The 21,602-nt window shown below is 43.4% G+C and overlaps 1 protein-coding gene across 2 annotated transcripts in view; it reads right to left on the bottom strand.

Annotated features, from left to right (window-relative positions):
• Positions 1-21,602, bottom strand: part of LOC122941072 (signal transducer and activator of transcription 5B) — a 195,696-nt gene that overhangs the window by 88,456 nt on the left and 85,638 nt on the right. Inside the window, exon 1 of one of the 2 annotated variants that reach the window (XM_044298063.1) lies at positions 4,614-4,656. The exons of the other annotated variant lie outside the window; for it this stretch is intronic. The gene's annotated coding sequence lies outside the window, so the exon portion shown is untranslated. Of the gene's footprint in view, positions 1-4,613; positions 4,657-21,602 lie in introns of those variants that run through there. 2 annotated transcript variants of the gene reach the window in all.

Genomic DNA, 21,602 nt, shown 5'->3' with positions numbered 1-21,602 from the left:
TTTCTCTGCATAATAAATGCTATTTGCTGAAGTGGCAAAACCCCTTTAAGTCTGATACAGAGGTCTGATGGAGCTGGGGGTCCGATACAGAGGTCTGATAGAGATAGGGGTCCGATACAGAGGTCTGATAGAGATAGGGGTCCGATACAGAGGTCTGATGGAGCTAGGGGTCCGATACAGAGGTCTGATAGAGATAGGGGGTCCGATACAGAGGTCTGATAGAGATAGGGGTCCGATACAGAGGTCTGATAGAGATAGGGGTCCGATACAGAGGTCTGATAGAGATAGGGGTCCGATACAGAGGTCTGATAGAGATAGGGGTCCGATACAGAGGTCTGATAGAGATAGGGGTCCGATACAGAGGTCTGATAGAGATAGGGGTCCGATACAGAGGTCTGATAGAGATAGGGGTCCGATACAGAGGTCTGATAGAGATAGGGGTCCGATACAGAGGTCTGATAGAGATAGGGGTCCGATACAGAGGTCTGATAGAGATAGGGGTCCGATACAGAGGTCTGATAGAGATAGGGGTCCGATACAGAGGTCTGATAGAGATAGGGGTCCGATACAGAGGTCTGATAGAGATAGGGGTCCGATACAGAGGTCTGATAGAGATAGGGGTCCGATACAGAGGTCTGATAGAGATAGGGGTCCGATACAGAGGTCTGATAGAGATAGGGGTCCGATACAGAGGTCTGATAGAGATAGGGGTCCGATACAGAGGTCTGATAGAGATAGGGGTCCGATACAGAGGTCTGATAGAGATAGGGGTCCGATACAGAGGTCTGATAGAGATAGGGGTCCGATACAGAGGTCTGATAGAGATAGGGGTCCGATACAGAGGTCTGATAGAGATAGGGGTCCGATACAGAGGTCTGATAGAGATAGGGGTCCGATACAGAGGTCTGATAGAGATAGGGGTCCGATACAGAGGTCTGATAGACATAGGGGTCCGATACAGAGGTCTGATAGTGGTCAGAAAGAGCTTAGGGGTCTGATGAAAAAAAAAAAATTCCCTCTATATCCTAGGTGCGTCTTATGGAGAGAAAATTGATTCATCTAAATCAGCAGGGCTCCTTGATAAGTGGGGGCTGTCCCTGTAAGTGAAGAGGCACCCTGACAATTTGCAGCCTGCACCGCTGAACCTGTGCAGGCTCTGAAATGTATGTCCAGCCCTGTCAATCTTGCAGTAGAGGTCCATTTACCCTTACACTGCTAAGTGTACTATGGCATGTAGAGTAAATTCTGAAACTCCACAGGAAGATAAGTTATAGCATGGTCACATACCAATGTACACACTGTGAGCGGCCAAAAATATGCCACAATGTCACAGGGCCAGATTTGCACTGCTCACTTGCTGCATCGCCATTGATCAGCTTACAGTCATACAGTGTTCTATATTTTCCCTACAGACATGCTAAATACAGAAGGTATGTAAAGTAGGACAAAGATAAAGTCAAGTCCCACTTTTGTGGGGATCTATGAGGTTATACGGTATAGTACAGTTGTCACTGAGAAATACAGATAGCTGAATTTATGTAAAAGCTCATACACAAGAGCATAACACGATACATCGCCTATAGCTGTCTGTATGGTCATACTATAAATCCTCGACTCTGATTTTATATCCAGGAACACCAAGGTGTTTTCATTAAAAAAAACGGACAGAAAAATATATTGTGGCATTGTACGCTGTATTATGGAAGTATAGTCTTCTAGAAGAATAGGTGCACTGTCACACCATGTCACCTCTTCAGTAATTCTGTACTGAAGACAAATACTACATGTCCCAGCAAGTCTTACACAGTTCATCTTCACAGAAATGTACAAGACGGGGAGAGGAGTGATCAGCCCAATGAATCCTCCCCTATACTGCTCTGGAACACAAGAACGCTTGCTGGCGGTATTCACTATAAGCCGCTCATCCTACACAGAAGAAAAAAAAAATATTAACCATTTGGTAAAAAGCTGCTTCAAGTGGAGCTTCACTTCAATATGCACTTCTGCTATAGCTAATAATAGGGAAGATGCAGTCCTAGTGTGACTACTGGGTGAGGGAGGAGGAGGGGAGTCCCATGGTGCCTACTTTTTAAAATGGGGAACTGAGAGAAGCCTTGCTGTGTCTAGAGGGAAGTGGACATCTTACCGTTCCAAAGTGTTACAAGGTGATAGCTAAGAAGTTGAAGTCTGCTGTGAATACTGGTGAGGTGTGTGAACTAGTGTACTAACTGAGAAAGGGGGAGGGTGGAGCACGAGACAACTTTTTGGGCATATTCACATGGAAGCTCAGCGCTGCACCATTGTGGCAAAACAACATGTACAAGAGCAGGTTTGCTGCGAGTTTATGACACTTATTGATTGCAGCAAAACTATAACTACTAATTAATGTGTATGGGCAGCTAGAGCACTGCTTACTTTGCTAGGCCACTCCTGTTTGAGCAGACAGCGCGCGCTGTAAGCACATGCCGAGTCCCTTCCCTCTTCCTGCTCGCTGCTGAATTCCCATAGACCTACAGCAGCAGGAAGGAAGAGGGAAGGGAGACAGCATGTGTGCACAGCACGCACCATCTCCTCAAACAGCCGATCGGCGGGGGTACAGGCTGTTGAACCCCGCCAATCTTTAGTTTTTATTGATACCATTTCAGAGTGTGTGTGACTTTCTGATCACTGATGTAAAATTTTGTAGATTTTTATTTTCTTTACCTTTTTCTTTTTACTTTTTAATAGCCCCTCTAGGAGGCTACAATATGCAGTACTCAGATTTATTACAACTTGTACTGTATTCTCATAGAATGACAGTACAAGCTGATTTCGTACATATCCTATGTTGGCCTGCCACCTGCTGGCCAACATAGGAACTGCAGCTCTAATACACTGGGTCTCTTCAGAGAGACTCGGCGTATTAGAATAAATGACCTGCACCCCCGATCGCTGTGCTGGAGTGCCGATCTTAACACTGAAGAGCGCGCTTCTGGGTTTTTCGCTATTTAGATGCTGTGGTCACACTTTACCACAGCATCCAAAGGCTTAAATGACTGCGATTGGCGTTATTGCCAGTCTCAGACATTAGCCGGAGGCCTTTGCCGTTTGAAACAGCCAGCTATGGCGTCCCCTGCACAAGCGAGCGGGCGCCATGTTTAAAGGACCTCTCCGCTCCGTACAGTCTAAGGGTTAAAGGGGCTTTCCTCAGCAAAGGTCATCAATAACTGATTAGTGGAGGTCCAGCACCTGGCACTGCCAACCATTTGAGGAGCCTGTGGTGCTCCGGCCTCCTCACAGCTTAACAAGTACAGCGCTAGGGCTGCAGCTATCGATTATTTTAGTAATCAAGTATTCTATTGATTAATCCAACTATTATAAAAGACAATAAAAAAAACCAATTAAAAGAACGTTTTCTATAAAAACTCCAGTGACATTAGCTCCCCCCCAGTGCAATCAGTTGCTCCCCCTAGTTCCCCTCCAATGCAATTAGTTCCTCCAGCAGTGCCACCAGTTCCCCCTCCATTGCCATCAGCTTCCCCATGTCTTAAGTTGCTTCCCCTCCCAGTGCCATCAGCTCCCCCTCCAATGCCACCAGCTCCCCCTCCAATGCCACCAGCTCCTCCCCCAATGTCACCAGCTCCCCCCACTACCATCAGTTCCTCCACTCCCCCTCCTAGCCATCAGTGCGCAGCGCCAGTGAACTAAAATGTCCTGACGATAACGTGCACGTCAGGAACCACTGCAGCGCTGTGCAGGCAGGCGGGTGACCACGGAGCGCGAGTCATAGCTTGCTCTTCACTCACACTTCATGGTCACATGGCACAAACGAATCATCGATTAATTAATCGATTAATTTGAGTAATCGTTTCGGCCCTATACAGCGCTGTGCATTGTATAGTGGCTCTGCTTGGTATTGTAGCCCAGGCCCATTTACTTGAAGATAGATCAACATTCTACTCCTGGAAAACCCCTTAAGTGATGCTGTACTGCCGATAAATCAAAAGATGGATTTTTTTTTTCTCAACAAGTCTGTATTAAAAGCTGCAGAAAGTCTTGCAGACTGACACAAACAATTTCCTTTCCGTTTTTGCTTTTTTTCTAGCTTTCGTTTCCCAATGACTTCGGCTCACCCATAAAACATGAACAGACACTTTGTAAGGGAATCAAGCATACCTCTCATAAAGCAAGTGCCAAAACGTCGGACCAAAAGCTCTATGATGGCTGTTGTGGTCAATATCTGACTCATCCATCTACTTAACCAACTAATTTAACACCTTGCATTTTCGTATTAAAAACAACTAAAGTCACTCTCTAAAGCGGCAAGGCAGAGTGTTGGAGAGAATACAAGTATGACATAAATGACCAAGTACATGACTTATCCAGTAGTAGTGCAGTGAGAGTCTATTAACAAAACTACCAGGGCGATAACCAGGGCAATGTGCAAGGAAAGTAAAGGAGATAAGCTGAGAGGAAACACAAGTGTGAAACCACACAGAATAGGCAGCCTGGCAACTCAACGAGGGAATCACTACTAACACAGGCTGACAATAGGCAAATTTCAAAAGAAATTAAAATGTATGGAGAATTAAAGGACATCTGTCAGCAGCTTCGTATCTATAAAACTGGCTGACCTGTTGCATGTGCGCTTGACAGCTGAAGGCATCAGTGTTGGTCCCATGTTTAAACGTGCCCGCATTGCTGAGAAAAATATGCAAATTAGCTCCTAAAAGCAACAAGGGTGTTACCCTCTCCACTTTGATTGACAGGGCTAGGCAGTGAAAACGTCATCATGCTCAGCCCTGTCAAAGTGCCGAGGGCGTGGCAGTTGCAGAGAGCGCAGAGCCTCTAGGTGTAATAGCAATGTCACCGTTGCATATATTAAAACTTATTTTTTCTCAGCAATGTGGGGGCATATGAACATGGGACCAACACAAATGCCTTCAGCTGCCAAGTGCACATGTGACAAGTCTCTGGGTACAAATCTGCTGATGGATACTACACATGATTGGAATCGCCACGTCTGTAATGACCTGTAAAAGGATCATATCCCGCACAGTGAACGCCATTAAAAAAAATAAACAAGGATGGAATTGCCTGCCACAACTCCAAAAAAAATAATTGCATAAAAAGTGATAAAAAAAAAGTCATATGTACCCCAAAAGAGTACCAATAAAAACTGCAGCCCATCCTGCAAAAAACAAGCCCTCAGAGAGCTACTCTGGTGGAAAAATAGAAATGCTTTGGATCTTCGTATATGGAAAATTAGCGTAAAACTATATAACTGTGGTATCAAACTATATAAACGCGGTATTGCTATAACCTTATCAACCCACAGCATAAAGTTATCATATAATATCTACCGCATGGAGAACCCCATAAAAAAAAAAAAAAACAATTAAAAAGACTGACAGAATTGCAATTTTTGCCCACCTCTCAAAAATGGTATAAAATAAGTGATCAAAACAGTCTTATGTACCCCAAAATGATACAGAAAAAGTACAGTTTACCCCTCCAAAAATAAGCCCTCACACAGCTTAGTAAACTAAAAAATGTAAAAGTTATGGCCCCTAAAAACAATTTAGGCAAATTCCATGTTAGAAAATCCATATGCCACTGCTTCACTTCTGAACACCGCCGTGCCCCCAAGCAGCAATTTACGATCACACACTGGGTGCTTCCGTATTCAGGGAAAAATGGATAACAAGTTGTCGGGTGCATTTTCTCCTGTTACCCCTTGCGAAAATGAAATCTTTGGAGCTAAAGTAACATTTTATTGGAAAAAAATGGAATTGTTCATTTTCACATCCAAAGTGTTTCTATATTCTATTAAACACTTGTTGGGTCAATACACTCACCACACCCTTGAGGGGTGTAGTTTCCAAAATGGCATGACTTTTAGGTGGTTTCCTTTCTAGGAGTACCTTAGGGTCTCTTCAAAAGTGACATGGCATTAAAAAACCTTTCCAGCAAAATCTGCTCTCCAAAAACCATATGGCGCTCCTTCCCTTATGAGCCCTGCAGTGTGGCCACACAGCTGTTTACAACCACATATGGGGTGCTGCAGTATTCAGGAGGAAATGCATAACAAATAGTTGGGTGCATGTTCTCCTGTAATCCCTTGTTAAAATAAAAAATGTGGGCCTAAAGTAACATTTTGTTGAAAAAGATGTAATTCTTTCATGTAAGATTGGTTAATTTTCCAAACACAAACTCTCCATACAGATATTGCACATTGTTGAATACAATCCCAGGACCCTGATGCTGTAAGACAACTGCACGATCATGGGGCCACCCAATCGACCATGGTTCCATTAGTAATTTCATAGGTTGTCTCTATGCAGTTCAAGAATCAGTCCCTAAATGATCAGTCCTGACCAAAACAAATCTGCTTTGATCTGCACAGTTGTACAGTTCCTGACGAGGAATAATGTAATACAACATAAATACATCATAAAAAGCTAGACACAGGCTGTTAATATGCAGTATTTGAGTAAATGGCTGCACAATGTACCAACCAAAAAGCCATAAAATAGCTTAGATAGAGGGACATATGTGGTAGGTTGTTTTACTACCTCTGATGGACACTTGGAGAAGCAGATTTGTGGATGAATTACTTAGAGGAAAAAAAAAATTAAAAAATTATAAAACTCGTAAGGACATACATATACATTAGTTAAGCTTGATTTCTTAAAAGAAAAAAACATATTTACACCTTTGCATAGTTATGTTATTCTTGCTTTGTTTACATGCTGCAGCAAAGCTGTGGGGGCGTGTAACAACAATGCCTGAGCTCTCCCTCATGAATATTTGTGGGCGTGAATAATCTGACCTTCCCCGCCTCCTGCACTGCAGTGCTTGCTCTGCACAACCTAACCTTGCATACAAACAGTCACATGATCATCTCCTAGTTCACACAGGCAGAAGATATTCCTGTCACATTGCAGATCGATCTATATCGCTATATACACATATATACATATGTGTGTACAGTACAGACCAAAAGTTTGGACACACCTTCTCATGTAAAGAGTTTTCTTTATTTTCATGACTATGAAAATTGTAAATCAGGGACAGATATTGCAGATGTTTGCATTCACATATACAGCCCCTCCAGGTAAACTCCAGAAAATGTCTGGATTCCACTGTAAGTGTGAATGTTGCTCGAGATCACTGCTACAGAAGGTCAATATTCTGTAATTCATTTTTAATGGCATAGCACTGCTGAAAATAATATTTCTTTGAATATTGAGTAAAAAAAAAAAAACTTGTGTAGAAGCATCCCTTAATAAATTAAAGGAGGGCAACCCATACACATACAGTACAGACCAAAAGTTTGGACACACCTTCTCATTCAAAGAGTTTTCTTTATTTTCATGACTATGAAAATTGTAGATTCACACTGAAGGCATCAAAACTATGAATTAACACATGTGGACTTATATACATAACAAAAAAGTGTGAAACAACTAAAAATATGTCATATTCTAGGTTCTTCAAAGTAGCCACCTTTTGCTTTGATTACTGCTTTGCACACTCTTGGCATTCTCTTGATGAGCTTCAAGAGGTTAGTCACCTGAAATGGTTTTCACTTCACAGGTGTGCCCTGTCAGGTTTAATAAGTGGGATTTCTTGCCTTATAAATGGGGTTGGGACCATCAGTTGCGTTGTGGAGAAGTCAGGTGGATACACAGCTGATAGTCCTACTGAATAGACTGTTAGAATTAGTATTATGGCAAGAAAAAAGCAGCCAAGTAAAGAAAAACGGGTGGCCATCATTACTTTAAGAAATGAAGGTCAGTCAGTCCAAAAAATTGGGAAAACTTTGAAAGTGTCCCCAAGTGCAGTCACAAAAACCATCAAGCGCTACAAAGAAACTGGCTCACATGCGGACCGCCCCAGGAAAGGAAGACCAAGAGTCACCTCTGCTGCGGAGGATAAGTTCATCCGAGTCACCAGCCTCAGAAATCGCAGGTTAACAGCAGGTCAGATTAGAGACCAGGTCAATGCTACACAGAGTTCTAGCAGCAGACACATCTCTAGAACAACTGTTAAGAGGAGACTGTGTGAATCAGGCCTTCATGGTAGAATATCTGCTAGGAAACCACTGCTAAGGACAGGCAACAAGCAGAAGAGACTTGTTTGGGCTAAAGAACACAAGGAATGGACATTAGACCAGTGGAAATCTGTGCTTTGGTCTGATGAGTCCAAATTTGAGATCTTTGGTTCCAACCACAGTGTCTTTGTGCGACGCAGAAAGGGTGAATGGATGGACTCTACATGCCTGGTTCCCACCGTGAAGCATGGAGAAGGAGGTGTGATGGTGTGGGGGTGCGCTAGAACAATCTGCAATCAGCATATGCTGTGAAGATACGAGATGTGCAGCACCTGAAACTACGGATACTGGAAGCCTGTGCTAGCATTTCTCCTGCGGTGTTGCTATCAGTGTGTGAAGAGTGGGAGAAGAGGGTTGCATTGACAATCCAACACAATGGGCAGCACATTGAACACATTTTATAAGTGGTCAGAAACTTGTAAATAACTCATGAAAGAATAAAGTTACTTTAAAACCAAGCAGACCATTGTTTTTCTTGTGAAATTCCCAATAAGTTTGATGTGTCACATGACCCTCTTCCTATTGAAAAAACAGTTGATTTCAAAATAGCCGACTTCAAAATGGCCGCCATGGTCACCACCCATCTTGAAAAGTTTCCCCCCCTCACATATACTAATGTGCCACAAACAGGAAGTTTATATCACCAACCATTCCCATTTTATTAAGGTGTATCCATATAAATGGCCCACCCTGTACCTCCATATCTCTCTCTCTCTCTATATAGCAATATCGATTGGTAAATATATATCTCCATATACTTATATATAGATGGTATATATAGATATATATGTATATAGAGATATAGATCAGTAAATATATATCTCTATATACATATAAAAATATCTATATCTCTATATAAATATATAGATGAAGTATATAGATATATATGCGTATAGAGATATAGATCAGTGTATATATTCCCACATACATATACACTCACCTAAAGAATTATTAGGAACACCGTACTAATACGGTGTTGGACCCCCTTTTGCCTTCAGAACTGCCTTAATTCTACGTGGCATTGATTCAACAAGGTGCTGATAGCATTCTTTAGAAATGTTGGCCCATATTGATAGGATAGCATCTTGCAGTTGATGGAGATTTGAGGGATGCACATCCAGGGCACGAAGCTCCCGTTCCACCACATCCCAAAGATGCTCTATTGGGTTGAGATCTGATGACTGTGGGGGCCATTTTAGTACAGTGAACTCATTGTCATGTTCAAGAAACCAATTTGAAATGATTCGAGCTTTGTGACATGGTGCATTATCCTGCTGGAAGTAGCCATCAGAGGATGGTACATGATGGTCATGAAGGGATGGACATGGTCAGAAACAATGCTCAGGTAGCCCGTGGCATTTAAACGATGGCCAATTGGCACTAAGGGGCCTAAAGTGTGCCCAGAAAACATCCCCCACACCATTACACCACCACCAGCCTGCACAGTGGTAACAAGGCATGATGGATAGATGTTCTCATTCTGTTTACGCCAAATTCGGACTCTACCATTTGAATGTCTCAACAGAAATCGAGACTCATCGGACCAGGCAAAATTTTTCCAGTCTTCAACAGTCCAATTTTGGTGAGCTTGTGCAACTTGTAGCCTCTTTGTCCTATTTGTAGTGGAGATGAGTGGTGCCCGGTGGGGTCTTCTGCTGTTGTAGCCTACCTTTCTTTCCCATTCTGACATTCAGTTTGAAGTTCAGGAGATTGTCTTGACCAGGACTACAACCCTACATGCATTCAAGCAACTGCCATGTGATTGGTTGACTAGATAATCGCATTCATGAGAAATAGAACAGGTGTTCCTAATAATTCTTTAGGTGAGTGCATATAGATGATATATATAGATCTATCTCCATCTCTAATCTAAACTATACATAAGGTATAGCTTAGGTATAGCTCTATATCTAATATATAAGTATATCTAAGCTATACTTTGTTTTGTTCCTGGGGATGGCTTTTGGTTCTGATGGCCAGTGGAATAGGGCAATGCTAATTTGAAAAGGCTGCCGGCACTGGTAAGGATCGCGCAGGAGCGGGCAGGCAGCCAGACGCAAAGGCAGGGAAACGGGCACACCGGGGGATCACAGGGAGGAAGTGGGCACACCAGTCAAGTGAATATTTTCACAAGGCTGCCGGACAAGATAAGGATCGCGCATGCGCGATCCCTCACAGGAGCCGACGCAGAGGGAGAGGGTGGCCACACAAGGCTCTGATGTTTCGAGTATAGAGCCAGGCCACTCCCTAAGGGTCCATTCACACGTCCGCAAAATTGGTCCGTTCCCCAATTTTCAATGGGGCCGGAATGTGCTGTCCGCATCCGCATTTGCGGATCCACACTTCCAGATCCGCAAAAAAAAATAGAACATGTCCTATTCTTGTTCGCAACTGCGGACAAGAAAAGGCATTTTCTATGAGAGTTCCGGCGATGTGCGGTCTGCAAAATGCGGAATGCACATTGCTGATGTCCGTGTTTTGCAGATCCGCAAAACACATACGGACGTGTGAATGGACCCTAAGGCAGGGATGAACCTGTACACGAAACGTCAGCACAGGGAGCTTGCTGGATGACGTCGCGGGTCACAAGACCCACATCAGCACAGAAGAAACAAGACATTATAGATAAAGAGAGTGATTTACAAAGGTAATAGTAGATATGCTAAATCATATCCCCAATATGCCGGGCCCCTCACCGGTAATATACTTACCCCGCTCCCTTGGACGGGGACAAGCCTCCCTAGCGTCACCCGCTTGTCCCTGTCCCCGCCTGCCATTGGCTGTTCCCCCCGGACACCGGATGTTTTCATCTGTGTGCAGAGAGAAGCAGCAGCAGCGGTGGTGCGGGGGCCAGGAGCGGGGTAAGTATATTACAGTTGAGGGTCACAGCACATGGGAAGGGGGGGGGGGGGAGAGGAGTATAAGAAATTGGACAACCCCTTTAATTATGCTTTATGACAACTTTAAAATACCATTAGGTAAGGGGATTATATGTCATTAAAGGAACAGTAAACACAGAAAATGCAGATAGAAAACAAAATGAATATTCCAGCACTCCTCTCATTCATCTCCACCGTTCCCTTGGTCTTACTGTGTTTCATATTGGAGTTAAAATGGAGAAACATGCAACATAATCTTCTCTCTGTGTCCAGTGACAAGCTGTAAGACAAGAGGTCGGAGCAGCAGCCTCCCTGCTGTGCACGGTCTCCAATAGGGCAAAAAGGTTGTTATGCCCCTCCGGCTAGGCTAATCCCTCCTAGCTCAATCCATCTCCAACTGAACATGCCGCAGATCAGTGGGAGATTAACTCCTTTGTCCACAGAAACTGCAATCTAACAAATCGCGAGCACAACCATATTTCTGGTTTACTTTTAGAGTGACTGCACACGGTGAAGACTTATGTGCAGAAAATATAAACAAAAAAAACAAATAAATCTTCACTGTTTATCGAGTTTTGTGTGGTTTTCGGTGCAGATTTTCCGCAGATCTCACCCTTCCATAGAAAAAGGTGAAATCCACACAAGGAAAACACAATAATTGACATCCTGCAGATTTCAAAATCCGCACAGCAGCTCAATTTCCGCACCCAAGAAAAAAAGAAAAGTGGACATGAGATTTGTCCAATTGCAATACATTTTGCTGGTACTGTATTACGTTGCGGGTTTTCCACACGAAACTCTGTGTGAAAGAACCTCAGGCAATCTGCATTGTGTCAGTCACCCTTAGCATTCACTTCTAGGTGTAGTGTACCATGGTTGAAAAACATGGACCTAATGTGGCTTAAAAGAGGTTGTCCGCTTTTTTACATTGATCAGATCAGCAGAGGTCTGACTCCAGGCACCCCTGCCAATCAGCTGCCTTATCTTCACTGTTCACAGTCGCAACCGCAGCGAGTAATTACATCTTAAGCTACTTTCACACTCGTATTTGGTGCGGATCTGTTATGGATCTACACAGACGGATCCGCACCGATAATACAACCGTCTGCATCCGTTCAGAACGGATCCATTGGTATTATCTTTAACATTGCCAAAACAGATCCGTCTTGAACACCATTGAAAGTCAATGGAGGACGGATCCCTTTTCTTATGTGCCATATTGTGTCAGTGAAAACGGATCCGTCCCCAATGACTTACATTGTGTGTCAGGACGGATCCGTTTGCCTCTGCATCGTCAGGCAGACACCAAAACGCTGCCAGCAGCGTTTTAGTGTCCGCCTCCAGAGCGGAATGGAGACTGAACAGAGGCAAACTGATGCATTCTGAATAGATCCTTTTCCATTCAAAATGCATTAGGGCAAAACTGATCCGTTGACCCAAAATGGATCTCACAAACGGAAACCAAAACGTCAGTGTGAAAGTAGCCTCAGCCATCCTAATCACTTCAATGGGACAGCTCCTTCCTATTCAAGTGCTGCTCGACAGACAGTAAGCAGGTAAACAGTGAAGATAAGGCTGCTCTTGTACTAACGCAGCTTTCTCTTCAAACAGCTGATCGCTGGGGGTGCCGGGAGTCGGTCGCCATTGATCAGATATTGATGACTTATCCACAGGATAGGTCATCAATATAAAAAAAAAAAAAAAAAAGTGGACAACCCCTTTAGACACAAATACAAAGTAATGCATACACTTCTCATAAACCTTCATAGGGTATTTTCACGCAGGTGCAGGTTTCCTAACAGAAAATCGGCACCCAAAACCGCATGTGTTACTTGCAGGTTTTTGGTGCGGATATGATGCAGTTTTGTCACAGATCTCACCCTTGCATAGCAAAGAGTGAAATCTGCACACAAGAAAAAATTAATAAAAACTAAAATAAAAATCACACAAACAATTGACATCTATGCTGTGGATTTTAAAACACAGCAGGCCAATTTCAGCATGGATGAAAAATGCGAAGTGTACGTGAGACTTGTCTACACATGTCTATACACTTTGCTGGTACAGTATTACGCTGCTGTTTTTCCGTATGAGAATCCGCACAAAAAAAACGTGCAGAATCTGCCCTAAGTTTCAGCATTTGCCACATAAACAGCGGTTGAGACTTTGGGTCCCTAGCTGAAATACAGTACATATAAAACCAAAAAAGGTCATTTGGAAACTGAACAGTAAGGAAATACTGTCAAGAATTTCAGAATTAGTCACTCTGCAAAATATAGAAGTTAATTCTTTTGGTCAAAGGCTTTACTTTGAGATAGAAGAGCGGCCCAGATCTGGCACATCTAGGGTTTCTACGCTCTTTCTGATGTGCTCAACAACGGAAGGGTGTGGAGCTTTATCAGAAAGGGGCAGGGTCTAAGATGCACCATTTTGTGCCAAAACTGTAGCATTATTCTGTTGTAAAAATCAGACTCAAAGCCATACCTTATTCACACAGTGTTTAGGAGAGAAACCTTCCTGCTAGGCAATCGCCTGCAAGTTGGTGGAGGAGACCGCTGCTATTACATGCAGCGATCTCCTCCACAGTATGGGGAGGAGCAGTCACTAATGCCATTGCTCATCCCCATACATTTGATAAGACAGCATGATCTGCTGCCGGCAAACAATGATTTTTAAACCTGCTGAAAGATTGTGATTGCCCAGAGACCAGTTTGCTTCTTCATCAGACAATCGGCGGCAGTATTACACAGGCAGATCATCTCTAACGGGCATTCCTACGAGCGCTTGTCAGTGATGATCTGCCTGACATTTGGCTAGTGTTTTTACTATGGATCACCTATCCTCAGCTGTATGAGGAGACCTCGCACACATTGTGCATGTGCCGTCACCCTTCTCTCTCTCTGTCTACAGCAGCAGCGGACAGGAAGAGAGAAGGGAGGCGGCATGGCGCCGTCTCCTCTTAAAGCTGATCGGCGGGGGTGCCAAGACAACCCTTTTATGCTTACACCATGTTTAGGATTAGTAAATTTGGGCCACAATTCTTAAATGCCTGAGGGCAGGAAAAGATATTAACTCCCAATTAGAAAACCAAAAAGAAGACCGAAATTCTTACAAATAAAGAACAAAAACACAATTCTGCATGAACTGAACAAGCATGAGTCAGTGTGACAGATTATATGTGAACCAACAAATGATTCTGCGGCTTTATGGATATAAAGATTGTGCATTGGGTCAGCTAGACCTGCTCTACAGTACCGAAGATAAAGGGTCATTCGGGATTAGATAGAGGGTCTACTTTCTCCCTCCTCAGAAACAGGGTTGCAAATGGTAGATGCAGTTCAGCCCTGACACACAATGCCTGCCATGGGCAAGAATGGCACCAATTCTGGGGGGGGGAAGCAAAATCTTTGAGATCCTGAATAATCTCTATAACATAGCGTGTAAGGACGTGTTCTTTTCTCTATCTACTAAATGTTGTAGAATAAAAGATCAAAATTGTCTGCCACCAAAAGGAGGAAAGCAGAGATGTGAAAACTGCATTTCTGACAAGTTGTGAAACACATAATGCTTACATTGCAGATGACTAATAATAATAATACGAAAATTGGTAAGTCTCAGTAAGTAAGAGACCAAGATGCAGAAAAGGGCTTTACCAGAGACCGGGTTTTAGGATTCTCTTGCATGACACCCGTCCTTAATAATTGTCCTGTGTAAACAGGGCTCTGCTGATGACAAACAATGACGACCAACATGCCAGACTTTTGTCTACACTAGAAAAACCTCCTGAACAGAAACCTAACGAACCCCATTACAGTCAACGGGGTCGGTAGGCTATGTTCACTTCAGTTGAGCGTTGAATCCAGCACTTCTGTTGTTTGTTCCTCTGCTCCTATAACGGAGCAGAAGAACCAAAATGTAAAGAGCAGATGTGAAAGCATCCCAATACTCTGCAGGGTACCTCAACTTGCCATACTGCCTCACATATGTAGAAAACACTAATATCTTTGGACTTGACAACTCTGAAAACCAACCATGCACTCAACACATTTCTGCGCTCTAACTTCTAACTGAGCAGGTCCTCAGGAGCTAAGATAACGTTAGCCATGATCCGTAAAGGTGCCAGCTACCTGCTCCACGTGCTGTAATGGCATTAATTGCCTGCTGGGAAGCTGGGTATCTAGAGCCAGGCCAGGGGTTGCTAAGAGTTCAGAGACAAGGGCTTGAAGCAGTCAGAGAAAAAGGATTAACATTTTTAATAAACTTATTGAATAAATGATTTGTAGCCAAGAAAATGTGTAGAATGCAATAATAAAAAAAGGTATTCAAGGCCGTGTGAATAACCCCCATAGACGACCATGTCGTGTGAATGTAGCCTATAACCTCTGTGCACCCTAGCTCTTCCTACTTCCTCTGCCAGACCCTCCCTTCCTGACAGACAAGGCCAGGTGAGATGACTATGCAGGAACCCCCCAAAACTGATAAAATGTGTTATGCCAGTAATCCTGAAGGGGCACATACATGACTACTTTCTTGAATTGCAGACCACCCCTAAGGCGCTGCACTAAGCATAACAGTATTCGCTTTTGCTACAATGTTCCTATTATACACTACATATATTAAGTGCAAAGATGTATCTAACAAATACAGTCAGTTAAAGGTCATTGATGGCAATGGCAGGTGGGGACGAGCCTCCCTAGCATCACCCGCGATGCTAGGGAGGCTCATCCCCGTTCGCCATTGGCTGCTCCCCCCCGACACCGGATGTTTTAATTTGCACGCGGGGAGAAGCTGCAGTGGCGGTGCAGGGACCAGGGGCCCGGCATATTGGGGGACATTTTTATCCTCTCAGATAACCCCTTTAACACTGCTCCTATATGATGTAAAGTCTACTTTAAGTTCAATGGTGGTCCTACAGAACTTGGCATAGTGGTTTGTCCATTTTAGAAATCCTATTACCATAAACCTGATTAGGGTTCGTATCTGCGCCATTAATGCCGAAAAGTGTCTGGGATCTGGCAGGCTGTTCGGCAGAGTGAGGCGTGGTTACAAATAGTATCCTTCACTATGAAGGACCTGTCCATTCCTGCATTACACAGAGGCCCGTTGAAAAGAAACGGGCACTGTGTAATATTTAGTCTCCCCTGTGGTGGCGCTGCACTCACTAAACACTCACTACCAGGTTTCTCCATAGATTTTAATTGATTGTTCAGGGTCCCAGCAGAGTAACACTTTATGATCAGCTTAAAGCATGGATGTCAAACTCATGGCCCTCCAGATGTTGCAAAACTACAACTCCCATCATTCCCTGATAGCTGTAGTATGCCCAGGCATGATGGGAGTTGTAGTTTTGCAACAGCTGGAGGGCCGCGAGTTTGACATCCCTGGCTTAAAGTGACTCACCTAACAAGTACGATTTAACCATAGCGGAAAACTACTTTAATGAAGTTATGTTTTACAGTAAAATGAAAAATCATAGTCAAAAATGGTTCTTGGACTATGGCCAACGGTCTACTAGTCGTCCTGGTTGGAAAACCAATTTGAATTCCTCAGGAATCCCAACCTTTTCCACATGACCTGATATAAGTAGTCAGATAAGCAACTGGGGTTTTTGGAATGATGGATCGTGGGCATCCAGGACCCAGGCGAGAATCTTTCTGCATTTTCTCAATTAAAATCCTGAACATGGTGCCTGACTGCGTCTTCAGTCCGTGCACTTGGTGGTTTGATGTTTCCTCAATAAAACTGCAAACAAATGCACCTTCTATAACACACTACAAGCATAAAAAGCAGAATCAAATCTTGGCTAATCTGCAGGTTTGCACCTTATCCGGTGGTGTACATGTTGCCCAACAGCCTGCTGGTTTAGTAAATCTCCTATGCCCACACAAAGCACATGGCATGTTTACAGCATCCCTGAAGAACGCTCCAGCATTTCTGAGCTGGTGACATTAATCTGTGTGTGCGAGCTGTATGTCAATTCTCTGCAGATTGAAGTAAACAGGTTTAGATGAATCAGATGCCTGGCATCCTCATCACACTACATCAATTTACAGGGGTCAGTGCAGCCCGGGAACGGTGTGTACTAAAGACATCTAATTACTCCAATGAGAAATATGGACACAGCCAGCATGAAGTGGGGACTTTACAAGAGACTCTGATAAATGGAAAATCACATCAAATTTTAATGTGCTAGAAAATCCAGGACCATGTGTGTACATTTTGCGATCATCCTATCTGTTCTACAGACATCAAAGCATCAGGGTCAGAACAAATTGTAGGACTTGGGGTAAAAACAACACTGTGCAATTTTGTTCAGACTCAAAATTTGTAATGGAAAATTGCTGGTAAATATAATTTTAGTGAATTTAAATCTTTCAAATGCACACTAAGGGGGTCATTTACTGTCCAGAAATATGCCCATATTAGGTGTATTTCTGGGACAGATTGTGGCACCAAGGTCCTTTGCGACTTTTTCCCGTTCACACCAGGTCTAAAAAAAGTGGGTGTGGCTGGGGAAGAGGACGTCTCCATCATTTTCTACTCCCGTTTTATGGTGTAAATGTAAGACAGCAAGGAAGCCGCCTTACATTTAGACTGGCGCAGGAAGTTATGTAGAGGCCTGCGCCTCTTCACAACTTCCGCAGATCCACCACCCGCTCTAGGGGTTATTAAGACCAGCGTCTAAAACGCCAGTCTTTATAAATGACCCCCTAAATCTAGAAACAAATGAGAAAGTAAAGAAATCTACAAAACTTCCGGCATGTCTCGTGTCTACCAGGCTTTAAAAAAAGGTTTGCCATCAACATTTTTCACTCATCCACTGAGGTCTGAATATTGGGACCCCCAAGCCATACAGGAATGGTGGTTCCTGAGTCCCCTATGTGAATAGAGTGGTGGTGCTCATGTGTGACCACCACTCCATTCGCTTTTATGGGACTGCCAAGTACATCAGTCTTATAGAAGTGAATGGAATGGAGAGGACATCACAGATAGTAGCGTCCTCTCCAGTCATACAGCGGGCTCAAAAACCATCAATCTTGTGATTGGTGGGGATCCAGCAGTAGCACCCCCACCAACTACACATTTAACACTTATCCCTGGGAGGATTTTTTGGGGAGATAGCTTATCCTAATTGACACTTATACTAATCCTATCAGTCAGCAGTTTTGAGGGCCAATTTTGGCACCAGTGCAACCCAGCCTCATTGCCCATTAAAGGGGGCTTGTCGCCTATCCTGGCATGTCTGTTTTAGCATCTTTTTGCATCTCTCATGTAATAAGTCTGGAACATCTATTCTGTATGTTGTGCCTTTTATATTTTTTTTAACTATTCCAGATAGAAGATATGAATGAATTGCTAGCAGTTTGCAATGAAGGTCCAGCTGGGTGTGACCAGCTGGGGGAGTGCCCTGCACAGTCTGACACTATCCAGTCAATGCTGCCAGTATTACACACACCCTGTTGGAACTTCACTGCAAACTGCTAACAATGAATTAATTTGTTTCTAGAAGGAATAATAGAGGAATGGTAAAACACATAGTCAGAAAAAGATGCTCAGGAAGTATTACAAGGGGGATTTAAGAAACAGCTAGACAGCCATATCAAGAGGGGTTACAGGTCCTCTTTGAATCCCTTTAAGAAAATTGGTGCTCATCTTGGAATGAAGGAGTAGGGCTAAACTTTTAAAGGTGGTGCTTTTCTAGGCTGATCCTTTTTATTACAGAGTAATTTACTATATGCTGGCATCGATGCATTGTAGCTCAAAGATATATGGGGGAAGTTATCACTGGATGTACAAAAGTTGCAATCTGCTTGCATTAGCGACATTTTACATAAAAGCGTGCTTCATTTCTCAGTCCTACATGGCTCATAGCCAGCCTAGCTTTGATATTCTGGCACACATACTGCCTCTTAATAAATCTAGGGTATCTTTCTACAGCGCACTTCTTACTGAAACTGCCTAGGAAATCCCAAAGCTCATTTTATGCTGCTCTGTGATATTGCTGACTCTGCCCACTTCTGTTGTCCCCGTCTACTTTTAATTCGGACCTGCCTACAACATGCGGCCACTTTTAGGTTTTTACCTCGGGCAACCTTAAGGAAGTTTTCCCCGGATGTTAATACTGATGACTTATCCTCAAGATAGGCTGTGGCGCTCAAGGGTGCGCCGGTGCCTTCTCAAACACCTGATTGGAAGGTGTCTCCGGTGCCCACCAATCAGATACTGATGACCTAGTAAAAATATTTTGGAAAAAACACTTCGCTAGGATATGCCCCCACTGTCTGATAGGTGCAGAGCGGGGGAGCTGTGGCATAACTTAAAATACATAATTTCTTTTTCTTTCCCTTTCCCCATGAAGTGTGAATAAAAGTGAATCAAGAGGTTAGGCTACTTTCACACTTACGGCAGGACGGATCCGACAGACTGTTCACCATGTCGGATCCGTCCTGCGGCTATTTTGCCGTGCCGCCGCTCCGTCCCCATTGACTATAATGGGGACAGGGGCGGAGCTCCGGCGGTGCACGGTGAAAGGCCGCCGGACTAAAATTACTGCACCGGAGCTCCGCCCCCTCCCCATTATAGTTAATGGGGACGGAGCGGCGGCGAAAAAGCCGCAGGACGGATCCGACATGGTGAGCAGTCTATCGGATACGTCCTGCCGCAAGTGTGAAAATAGCCTTATATGTACCTCAAATGGCGTCACTGAAAATTACAACTTGTCCAGCAAAGAAACAAAACTGTGATACTGCTACACTGACAGAAAATTTAAAAACGTATGACTTTTGGAAAGTCAAGATGAATAAACAAAACAAAAAACGAAATAAAAAAAATAGTTTAAAAAAATTATCACTGGGTCCTTAAGTACCAAAATAGGCCACTTACTTAGGCCTCATGCACACGACCGTAATTATTTTGTGGTCCGCAAAAAATATACGGATGACGTCCGCATGCATTCCGTATTTTGCGGAACGGAACAACTGGCCCCTAATAGAACAGTCCTATCCTTGTACATAATGCGGACAATAATAGGACATGTTCTATTTTGTTGCGGAACAGAAATACGAACATACGGAAACTAAATGGAGTACCTTCCATTTTTTAGCGGACTCATTGAAATGAATGGTTCCACATACAAAAAAACGAATTGGACACAGAAAGAAAATATGTTTGTGTACATGAGGCCTTTAGGAGATAAATATATATAAAAAAAAAAAAAAACACACACAAACAGAATTCAATTGCATTTTACTTTCTGGTTTTGAGATCCGACAGAGGATATCAAAACCAGAGGAAAATGCATCCGTTTGAATAATACAACCGGCTGCATCCGTCCAGAACGGATCTGGTTGTAATATATTGAAAATGAACATACCAGATCTGGCACTAAAACCATTGTAAGTCAATAGACGCCGGCTCAGGGTTTTTTTGTGTCTGAAATAAACGGATTCAGCACCATCAACTCGCATGTTTTTTAGGGCCGAATCAGGCATGTTCAGTTTTCCATGCCACACAAAAAATGCTGCTTGCAGAGGTTTTGTGTCCGACACGAGAACGCAACAAACTGGAACGGAATGCACTCTGGTGCACTCAGTTTCGGTTTATTCAGTTTTCTCCCCATTGCCAATAAATAGGGACAAAACGTAAGTGTTTTCCTCCGGTTTTGAGATCCTCTGCCGGGTATCAAAACCGGAAAGGAAAATGCAGATGTGAAAATAGCCTAAGGCCCCTTTCACACGAGCGTGACGGATTAGGTCCGGATACATTCAGGGTGCGTTCAGTGAAACTCGCACTATTTTGCAAGCAAGTTCAGTCAGTTTTGTCTGCGATTGCGTTTGGTTGTTCAGTTTTTTCCGCGCGGGTGCAATGCGTTTTGATGCGTTTTTCACGCGCGTGATAAAAAACTGAATGTTTACAAACAACATCTCTTAGCAACCATCAGTGAAAAACGCATCGCACCCGCTTGCGGATGCAATGCGTTTTTCACGCAGCCCCATTCACTTCTATGGGGCCAGGGCTGCGTGAAAAACGCAGAATATAGAACATGCTGCGATTTTCACGCAAGGCAGAACTGATGCGTGAAAAACAACGCTCATGTGCACAGCCCCATTGAAATGAATGGGTCAGGATTCAGTGCGGGTGCTATGCGTTCACGTCACGCATTGCACCCGCACGGAAATCACGCTCGTGTGAAAGGGGCCTAAGAATTGCTTTATATTTAATTTGCTTGCTGTTCATAGTTAGTAAATGTCGCTACCATAGTTAGTAAATGCCGCTACCATAGTTAGTAAATGCCGCTACCATAGTTAGTAAATGCCGCTACCATAGTTAGTAAATGCCGCTACCATAGTTAGTAAATGCCGCTACCATAGTTAGTAAATGCCGCTACCATAGTTAGTAAATGCCGCTACCATAGTTAGTAAATGTCGCTACCATAGTTAGTAAATGTCGCTACCATAGTTAGTAAATGTCGCTACCATAGTTAGTAAATGTCGCTATCATAGTTAGTAAATGTCGCTACCATAGTTAGTAAATGTCGCTACCATAGTTAGTAAATGTCGCTATCATAGTTAGTAAATGCCGCTACCATAGTTAGTAAATGTCGCTACCATAGTTAGTAAATGTCGCTA

This window comes from Bufo gargarizans, chromosome 6 (assembly GCF_014858855.1).
Source record: "Bufo gargarizans isolate SCDJY-AF-19 chromosome 6, ASM1485885v1, whole genome shotgun sequence".
In the NCBI taxonomy this organism is placed as follows: domain Eukaryota; kingdom Metazoa; phylum Chordata; class Amphibia; order Anura; family Bufonidae; genus Bufo; species Bufo gargarizans.
The sequence above is the reverse complement of the archived record's forward strand: the minus strand, read 5'-3'. Positions and strand labels throughout refer to the sequence as shown.